Genomic DNA, 9,856 nt, shown 5'->3' with positions numbered 1-9,856 from the left:
TCGTCGGGCTCAACGGGTAGTGATCAATGACTCCATGTCTAGTTGGCAGCCGGTTTCGAGCAGAGTGCCCCAGGGATCGGTCCTGGGGGCAGTTTTGTTTAATGTCTTTATTAATGATCTGGAGGATGGTGTGGACTGCACTCTCAGCAAGTTTGCAGATGACACTAAACTGGGAGGCGTGGTAGATACACTAGAGGGTAGGGATCAGATACAGAGGGACCTAGACAAATTAGAGGATCGGGCCAAAAAAAACCTGATGAGGTTCAACAAGGACAAGTGCAGAGTCCTGCACTTAGGATGGAAGAATCCCATGCACTGCTACAGACTAGGGACCAAATGGCTAGGTAGCAGTTCTGCAGAAAAGGACCTAGGGGTCACAGAAGCTGGATATGAGTCAACAGGGTGCTCTTGTTGCCAAGAAAGCTAATGGCATTTTGGGCTGTATAAGTAGGGGCATTGCCAGCAGATCGAGGAACGTGATCATTCCCCTTTATTCGACATTGGTGAGGCCTCATCTGGAGTACTGTGTCCAGTTTTGGGCCCCACACTACAAGAAGGATGTGGAAAAATTGGAAAGAGTCCAGCGGAGGGCAACAAAAATGATTAGGGGTCTGGAGCACATGACTTATGAGGAGAGGCTAAGGGAACTGGGATTGTTTAGTCTCCAGAAGAGAAGAATGAGGGGGGATTTGATAGCTTCTTTCAACTACCTGAGCAGGGGTTCCAAAGAGGATGGAGCTTGGCTGTTCTCAGTGGTAGCAGATGACAGAACAAGGAGCAATGGTCTCAAGTTGCAGTGGGGGAGGTCTAGGTTGGATATTAGGAAACATTATTTCACTAGGAGGGTGGTGAAGCACTGGAATGGGTTACCTAGGGAGGTGGTGGAATCTCCTTCCTTAGAGGTTTTTAAGGCCCGGCTTGACAAAGCCCTGGCTGGGATGATTTAGTTGGGAATTGGTCCTGCTTTGAGCAGGGGGGTGGACTTGATGACCTCCTGGAGGTCCAACCCTGATATTCTATATTGAGCTAAACGGTTTAGGTCCTGGGTATCTCAGTTACCATCTTGTGAAATATCATGAAAGTTGAGATCAGCAGAAGTACTGAAATTATTTGCTTTAAAAGTAAGATTTTTCTGTGAATGTGTTCACTGTTGGAACTGACATGTTTTGAAGTTGTTGTTTCCACTACATTTTTACTTCAAAGTCACTTCTTAATTTTTGCTTTCTGAAAGTGAGTTTTCAGTAAGAAAATGCAATTTTCAGTAAATGAAAAAGTTTTGATACTGAGGACAATTTTTAGTGAAAACTTTTGTTTGAACAAAGGGCAGGTTGTGTTCTTTTTTGTTTTGACAAAAGCTTTGTGTGAAAAATTTTGATCAGCTCTAAGTGTAGGTCTAGCAGAGCCTGGATTTGCTAACTTCAAATCATTTTACCTCTTCTCCCTGGCTTCTCTTGGGAGTAGAGTATAAAGGACTATGTAAATTGGATTAGGTGAAGGAGGAATTCAATTTTATATCCACTAGGAAGAGAGGGGTCAGCAACTGTGACAGCTTCCATCTTGGGGTCTGTCTACTTGGAAAGAGCTGCCCAGAATTTTTTACCCTACTACTGCTGATAGATTAGGATGTAGGATAATCTGGGAGAGTGGAACAATACCCATTCAGCTGCACAACAAGAATCTACAGCCATATTAACAGAGTTTTATAGTGTTTGACACATCAGATATTTGAAGAACTAAATTTCAACTCTATGTAGCTGAACTATGAGATCATACAATGAAGACAGACGCTTATCTTGCTCTTCCAAATGAGAAATTAGTCCTTATAGAATGGAGAATTTACTGGGAGAACAGTCACTGGTGGGCATAGAAAGAGGCAAGGGGTGTAGGAAGCAGGGAGTGGAAACAACAAACACAACAACTTTATTCCAAACAGGTGCATTAGACCATTCTGCCAATTGAGCAATCAGAGATTTAAAAGGGCAGGAGCAGAGGGACAATACATAGCTAGATCCAAATCGCAAGTATGTTTCTGGGCATTACCATATCTGAGGAGATATTATGGAAGTGCCTCAGTGAGGCAAAAGTTATATTTTCCATGGGTACTGCTAGTCATTTATTCAGGAATACAGTCACATCTCCTTGTTTGGTGTACTCTACCATGCAAGTTATTTATTTTCATTCTGTTCTGAATCCCATCAACTTTATGCTGGCTCAGACCTGTAGGCAAAAAAAAAAAAAAAAAAAAGTAGGCAACTGGAACTGTATGTTTCTCTTTTAGTTTCCTCTTTCCCTCATTATCAATCAGTCCTTCCCCACCCCCACTGCCCCAAACCAACTGCTGGCTCCTCATACTCCTCCCCTTTCCCCCTCCCCCAATGACTAACTCTTTCCCTCCTCACAAGAGCCACCAAACTCTACCCCCAACCTGGCAGCACCTCACATTCTCTTCTCTATAGCATTCCCTCCGTTGCCTCCGAGCAGATGGACCATAGCACTTTCTCCCTTCCCTCACACTTCAAGTGCCAGATTGCCTCAATCCAAAATAATCCCCATCCCCAAAAACACAAATACCCCAAGTGCCAGGATCTTGTTTCTCTCCTGCTTTGAGACAAGTTAAAAAAAATTTTTTTTAGCTAATCCATTTGGCTCCTATGACAACTCTCAGTTTAATCTGAATAAAGCTATTATGGTGGTTATTTAAGTCTTCATTTCCTTTGCTAGGGAAAGAAATTGGAAATAAAGGTGTAAACTTTTTACATTCTTTCATTCAAACAATGTAATACAGTTATAACAATTACTTACAAAGACAAAGAAGAAACCACCAAATAGAAAATCTCCCCCCCCACACACAGCCAAAAAAAATGTTATATGAACTCTGTTTCCTCACTATATCTTTGAGCCTTTTCCTCCATCCCCTTCTTCATCTGTTTGGGCATTCTTCAAGTCAGCAGCTCAGAGATATCTGCCAACCTGTAAATACCAGCTAGCTCTTCCTTCTTTCTTCAGGGGCCATTCTATGTACTTATTAAAAATAAATAAAAATTACTGGGGGGGGGGGGAGGGAGACATTGACCACTGTTCAATTTCTGCCCCAGAGACAGGTCAATCTGCATCTACAGGTTTCTACATTTTCTTTAACACTTCTCTTCTGCCTTTCCCTATAAAGGAAACAAGCTTGCAGACCTCTAGGACTTCATTAAAATCTCCTGTACTGTAGATGCACAGAAGAGGAAGGGCCAGCCTAGAAAGAAAGAAGATTTCAGGGGCAAAGCACAGAGAAAACAACTGAAGTTCTTGCCTCAAATTCATGCAGTACAGCATGACCCAAAACATACAATTTACAAATCATTAAGTACAAGCACCTGATTTCTCATTTCACTGTCCCAAAGCACAAAATGTTTATGGCCAAACGGAGACAGTTTTACAGTTGTTTGGCTGTTAGCATATCATCTTTACAACATCAGCAAAATCATTCTGGCCAGAGAAGGTTTGCCCACCTCTCTCCTCTTGGCTTGTTTGACATAGTGGTATGTAGCAGTCATGCCTCCTTTCAGCACAACTATGCTTTCTCTGTTCAGCCCTCACTCCAGACTGATGGTCCCTCATACACACTATATGATGGCTTCTCATACTTCTCTCCCCACACACCTACCCACTGCCAGCCCCTCACACAGCACTTGTTTGACCTCCCACTCCTAGCTCCACTCCCACACAAAAATTTCCAGCCCATCCTTGTCTCCCTCCACTACCACATCAACTGCCTGCCTCCCATACACTTCCACTCCGGCTCCCTTATGCACCAGCTGCCCATCCCTCAAGCTCCTTCCCCCAGCATCTGTCACTGCCTGCTTCTTCTGCCGAAATGTAAAAGTTAACAGAATTTGAACTGTTGTTGTTGAGAAAACTGACTGAGCAGCTGTCCATTTTGACAAAATGTAAATGTTTCAACTGGCCGATTTTAAAACTTTGGTTTTTAATAAATTAAAAGGAAATTGTGAAACAAAAAGTCATTTTGAACCAACATCAAAACATTTGTTTGAAACAATATTGAAACAAAATGTTTCAATTTTTGAAGGTTTTTTTTTTTTTTTTTTTTTTTTTTTTACTGAAACAGTTCAGCAAACAAACAAAAAAACATGAATGCACAAAACATTTCAGTGTCACCACACCTACATTTTTTGGCAAAAAACACGTGCAATAATTTTTGCCTGCTGTGTGTGTGAAATTGAATAGAAAAATCTAGTTATTTCCAGAGCCAATACAGCCATCATAGCATACCACTCCATTGTACTACATTTTAGCACAACACTATTTTGCAATTTAAAAAAAAAACAAAAAAAAGGCTTTTTGAGTGGTACTATTTTTGTATCCCTCTGCCTTTAAAGAAAAGTTGCCTGATTCACCATATATGGGTCTTCAAGTGATAGAAAATCAGCAATATGAACCCTGCTCTAAAATAGCTTTTCTGTATATCAGGTTGTGGTAATGTTAAGATCTGAAACTTTCTGAACCACTATGGATAGATAATTAGAACATCTGGATTTCCGGCTTTTATATAGGCCCTGATCCAGTTGAGCATTTAAGCATTTACCACCTTCAGAAGGGACTACTCACATGCTTAACTTTAAAGTAAATACTTAAGTGGTTGCCTGAGTCAGGGCCAAAGGTAAAATGGGGGTTCAGTTATTATAAACTGCAAATTGCACCATATATTATAGACTGCACATCGCCAGTCCTGGGCCTACAAGGAATATAATTCTGAGGGGTAAAAGGAAGTCCCCCAGGATCTAGTCATCCCTTCCACCAGCAAGCTACCTCAGTCTCTGGGCTACAATCAATCAGCTCTGCTCTCCTTCCTAGTTAACCCTAAAGTGGGCTGGGTCTGCTCTTAAGTCCTGTCACCATGCCTGACATTTGCTGCAGCTGTTGCAGTGCCACTTGGATTCACAGCAGTGTCCCATACTAAAAAATAAAAAAAGTACTGGACCACCCCCTCAGGCAGCAGAAGCTTGCTCTGAATGTGGGGCTGAGTTGCAAACTGGGGCAGTGGGAGTCCCTGCGGGAGAAAAAAGGGGAGCAGAGGGAAGATAGTGGCAGTGGAGGATCTGGAGGAGGCCCAGAAGGGGACTCAGAACTGAGCCTATCCTGCCTCTCTAATTGTGCTCAGCAAGGGGACTCTGCAGTCCCAGTAGCCGTAGTACCCAGCCCCCAACATTGCCCAGCTTTGGCTCCACCCGAGGCTCTCGGTGATCTGGCCCCATGCGCCTCTGTCCAATGCCAGCTGCAGTATCCTCAGCTCCCTCCATGCTGACCCACTGCCAAGTGCTCCCTGCTTGGGCCCAGAACCTACCAGACTGAAAGGGCTGCCTGGTCCAGGACCAGCTCCCCTCACCAGGCACTGGGGCCCCACTTGTCCCACACTCAGAGTCTTGGACATGGCTAGAGAGTTAGCAGACGCAACAGAATACTATTCCAGCTCACAGGAAGAACGCTGGAACCATATTCCAGAGCACTCTGGCATGACTTGGGTGCTGATCCCACACTCTCATTAACCCCCTTCTTGTCAGCATGGAGCATGTCTGCCCCAGCACATACTGATGTAATTACATCAGTATATAGTTACTGTGTATAGTATAGTGAATTTAAAACTCTAAAGTTATACCTCCCCCTTGTTCTAGAATAAAAGTGGCTTTTTTCAGGATTCCAAAGTTTCATAAACAAAGCTGGGGGGGCGGGGGAGGGAAATCACTTTGATAGCAGAATAAGAGTGTCCACATGGCTATATTACTGGTATAACTCTAGTGTTTTAAATTCATGTCCTATCTTATACCAGTATAACTTCCACACATAGACAAACCTTGAGTGGATGTAATTTACACAGAGGATGCAGTGCGGCCAACTTTTATGAGTCTTGCAAATATTTGTTGTGTACTTTAAGCCTTAGGTCCAGGAGATAAGTGAAGAAGGAGAGAATCTCAGCTTTTTCAAAAAAGAGTTTTCTAGTAAGACTGGATGGAAGTGTCTCATCAAAACTTTCTGGATGGAAACGTGGGCTTTCAACAAAATCAAATATTTTGGGTGATGTAGTCTGACCTGGGAGCTTGACCTGTAGTAAGTGGGAGCATGAATCATCTGAACTATGCTTCTTTTGAGGCACCACAGTGGCATATCCAAATTGAAATATTTCAGTTTGGGACCAATGGTTTCCATGCAACATCCCTCTTCCCTTTTTCTGACCAGTTGTACTTTCTAGTCCTTATGGTTGTGGGGGAAGACCTTGAAATAAAACCAAATGCACCAGAAGACTGAAAAAACAACAAAAAAATCCAGAAGACAAATATTACATAATTTTGGTGTTCTTTTTATTTTTTAAGTCTCATGATTTTTGGTGGTCTGGCTTATAATTTTTTCCATGCATGTGATAGGGAACATAAAGAGAGACTGCTACCTATTTTCTGGGTAGCTAGATGTGGACATTGAAGAAATATCCAGGGGTGCAGGAGTGCGGGGCACGTTTTGTTCATCCCTTTCACAGGATCAAGACACTTTGTAATTTTATCCTGAATGTTTTGCTATTTGCTACTAAAACTAGAGAAAGATTCAGATATGAAAAGTTGTCTTCACTGCAGAAATGTTCAACTGGCAGAAAGCATGGTCTTTTTGTGTGTATGCGCTTTATTACAATGGAGAATTTCAATGTTTTTTGCCAGGAAGAGCAGGGGGGACATTACACATGGAGATCCCTTCTCACCATTTTGGAAGCTTACAGGAAGCAGCTTCCACAGACCAGACACACCTGCCAGGAAAAAAAAAGTGAAGTGTTTGCTTAGCAGTACCAAATAGGAATCCTATCAGGAGGCCACAGAGAGGCCAAAGACCCTATAGAACTTCAAAAGGTCTACCTAACCTGGGTGTCTGAGACACAGACAGCCTGGAGACAAGGAGCCAGGTCAGGAAATTACCAGGCCAGATACTCACCTCATATACCAGGGCAGCCAAGTGCAGATCTAGAGTAGCTGGCACATGACTGAAATTGTTCAGACACATATACTGAGCTTAGAGACACACAGTTCAGTAGAAGAGTTAGCTTCCAGCAGCAGGAGATACTTCCCTCAGAGAGCAACTGAAAGACTGTAAATAAGGAGCACAAAGAACCCTGGGCTCATTGGTGAGCCCTAGGGCCAACTAAGTGGGAGGAATAGGTAGAGTCTATCATTCAAGGACCAGCAGTGCTTTAGGAGGGAGTGAAACACCCTTCAACTTCTCAGGAAGATCTATTTTCCCACAGTGAAGAGAATTCCATGCTGTATTCAGACCTAGTGATCTGATTAACCTCACTCTTCAGCCTGAACCACAACACCCCTGGAAAGCTACATATGGCCAATGATGTAAAGACTTCAAAAGTCATTCAAAATAACTCCTTGAGATAAGTTACTTTCTAGCAGCAGGATTACACAAAGAATAATCATAACAGGGGGGAAATTGAGAGTTGGTGAGCATTGTTTCATAGATGGCTTACCTTTCCAGTATTAGGATTCAGAATGCCTCAGTTTGCCCTCTGGGCTGCAGATTCCTGCTGGTAGGGTATGCCAGGCCTCAGTTTCCCATCTGGCTGACTGGTTGTTTTGATGTGGTTTAGCCATGCAGACAAACCATAGCATCCTCCCCTCTAGAGTAATGACATCCAACAAAGTTTAAAAAAAAAAAAAAAAAAAAAAGTCCTTCCACCTCCCTAAGCTAAGCAGTCCTTAGCAAGGGTACACCTTCATCTGCCCCTTTGGTGCAAGGAAATTAATAAGGTTTCCTAACCCTCTCCAGAAGCCCTGCTTGAGTCCCCTAAATATGGGCAGGTGTACACACTAGCCTTCAGGCCCACACCACTTCCCATCCTAGGCCATTTTTTACAGAGAAAAGTCTTCAGCCCTCAGTGCAGGGCTCCATTGAACAGCTTACTCTAAGGTTCTTTCCTCTGCAGGACTTGTCCTCAGCCCTTGATAGGTCACCTCTGCCTTCTAACCTTTTTCAGCCAGGAGCACCCTATCAGTCTTCCTTTTACTGGGAGAGCTCCAACAGCTGCTACCATTTCCCTTTGGTACCTTCCCCACAATGAGTCTCTCAGCCAACAGCTGCTGCTTGGCTATCTGCCTGACTAAGCTGAAGGGAGTTCTTTTATAGTACTGTCTCCTTTCTCACCAGGTCTTGCTGTTGCCTGCAATCACATGCTCCTTCTAGGAACAATTCCCAGAATTCTCTTGATTCTGGACTAAGACAAGACAGGTTGGGTAGCCTGTAGCCTCCCTTAAAGGGGCCAGGCTATCCTGTTATACACTGGAACACTATCTTTTCAATGGGATTTACCATCATAATAATATCAAATATCCATATGTCTCTTAATCTGAAAAGCACTTTATAGACGTCAGTCAACCTCACAACACTGTAGATAAGTATTGCAATTTCCATTTGACAGATGGGGAAACTTTAGGTGTCAGTTTAAGTAACTTGCCAAGGCCACAGACTGTGTTTGTGTTAGAGCCTCGGTTCTAACTCAAGAGTTCCCAGTGATGTGCAACAATCACCAGGTCATGACTATTTCAGAAAAAATTGACATGACCTTTAGAGACCTGCCTGACATAAGTGGAGTAAATGTGTTAAACTATGGCATCTTCTGCTAAGCCACCAGTCTGGCTATACATAAAAAGTAATTTTATGTTGTTTTTGCATTCTAGAAAAACCCTTCTTTCTTCCCTATAGGTCACAGAATCATCAGACAGATCCATGAGCAGCTCAGGAACTAATTTTTGTTCCTATAGACAGCAGTTTGAATTTCAGTTTCCAGTGTAAAGGCCTGATCCAAAGCACAGTGAAATCCATGAGATCCCTTCCTCCAATGAGCATTGCATCAGGCTCTAATTTAGGATACCTTCCATCTTGATGTAAATATTCATTGTGCCAGACACATAGTGACAATAACTTTACAGTTTGGTGGTTAGGGCACTCACCTTGGGGTGCACATGAGCGCTTATCACTTCTCCAATAACTATTTATACAACATGGAACAGCTGCAATAGGAGAGGCTGACATCAAGCTACCCCAGAATATTTAATAGTCTGGTGGTTAGGTCACTTACTGGAGAGGGGAAAAAGCTGTAGTCAAGTCCCTGTTCCCAAGCTTGGCTATTAGATATAGGGGGCACCACCCCCTGATTAGTACCTAAATGTTAGAGTTACTTTCCTAAGTCCCCTGGTGAGTCTAGCCTGAAAAACTGAGCTATTGGGGGGGGGGGGGTGAGAATTGTTACTATATTTCTGAAGATTTTTTTTAATGAAACAATTCACCAATATTGACACAAATTCACTAAATGTTTTGGACAACCGATATCTGTGGCAGGAATCCCCCAGAAAAATGTGTGTAATTCAGCTGGAAGCTCTGAGGGACTGTGTGCAAGAGTAGAAACTCCTACATCAGTTTACAACATGACAGGAGAGGAGAGTGAGGAGAAGAAACACAGAGCCATGGCTCAGCTCAGACCTCCTCCATTTTTGGGGGTGGGTGGGGACTTGGGCAATGCTAAATTAGCATGTTTTCTGAACTCCTCACTCTGATCGCAACCTGACCTTTTTTCTGGAGGTGGAGAGAGTTCTTTGCATTCTTCCCCTCACGCCCATTGCCCATGCATGTACAGCCGGCTACACACGAAGACCTAAAGGCTAGAACCTGTTAATATTATTAGCTCATTAAGAACCACATACACCTATGATGCTACATAGATAACAACAGTAAAATTTTATACAAGTTGCAGTTTTGTTAATTTTGCTATATTAGGCTAATGGTTATTCTGATGATCAGTATGTTTATA

General features: G+C 42.9%; 1 long non-coding RNA gene across 1 annotated transcript; it reads right to left on the bottom strand.

Moving 5' to 3' along the window:
- Positions 1–1,184: 1,184 nt before the first annotated feature.
- LOC135982029 (uncharacterized) lies at positions 1,185–8,161 on the bottom strand. The gene is made up of 3 exons (XR_010599226.1): positions 7,954–8,161; positions 7,520–7,669; positions 1,185–2,217 (listed from the first exon to the last, which is right to left on the bottom strand). It is a non-coding gene; the product is annotated as an uncharacterized LOC135982029 (long non-coding RNA).
- Between the last annotated feature and the right edge of the window lie 1,695 nt (positions 8,162–9,856).

The sequence above is a fragment of the Chrysemys picta genome, chromosome 3, assembly GCF_011386835.1.
Source record: "Chrysemys picta bellii isolate R12L10 chromosome 3, ASM1138683v2, whole genome shotgun sequence".
NCBI lineage: Eukaryota > Metazoa > Chordata > Testudines > Emydidae > Chrysemys > Chrysemys picta.
This window is presented reverse-complemented; position numbering and strand designations above follow the sequence as displayed.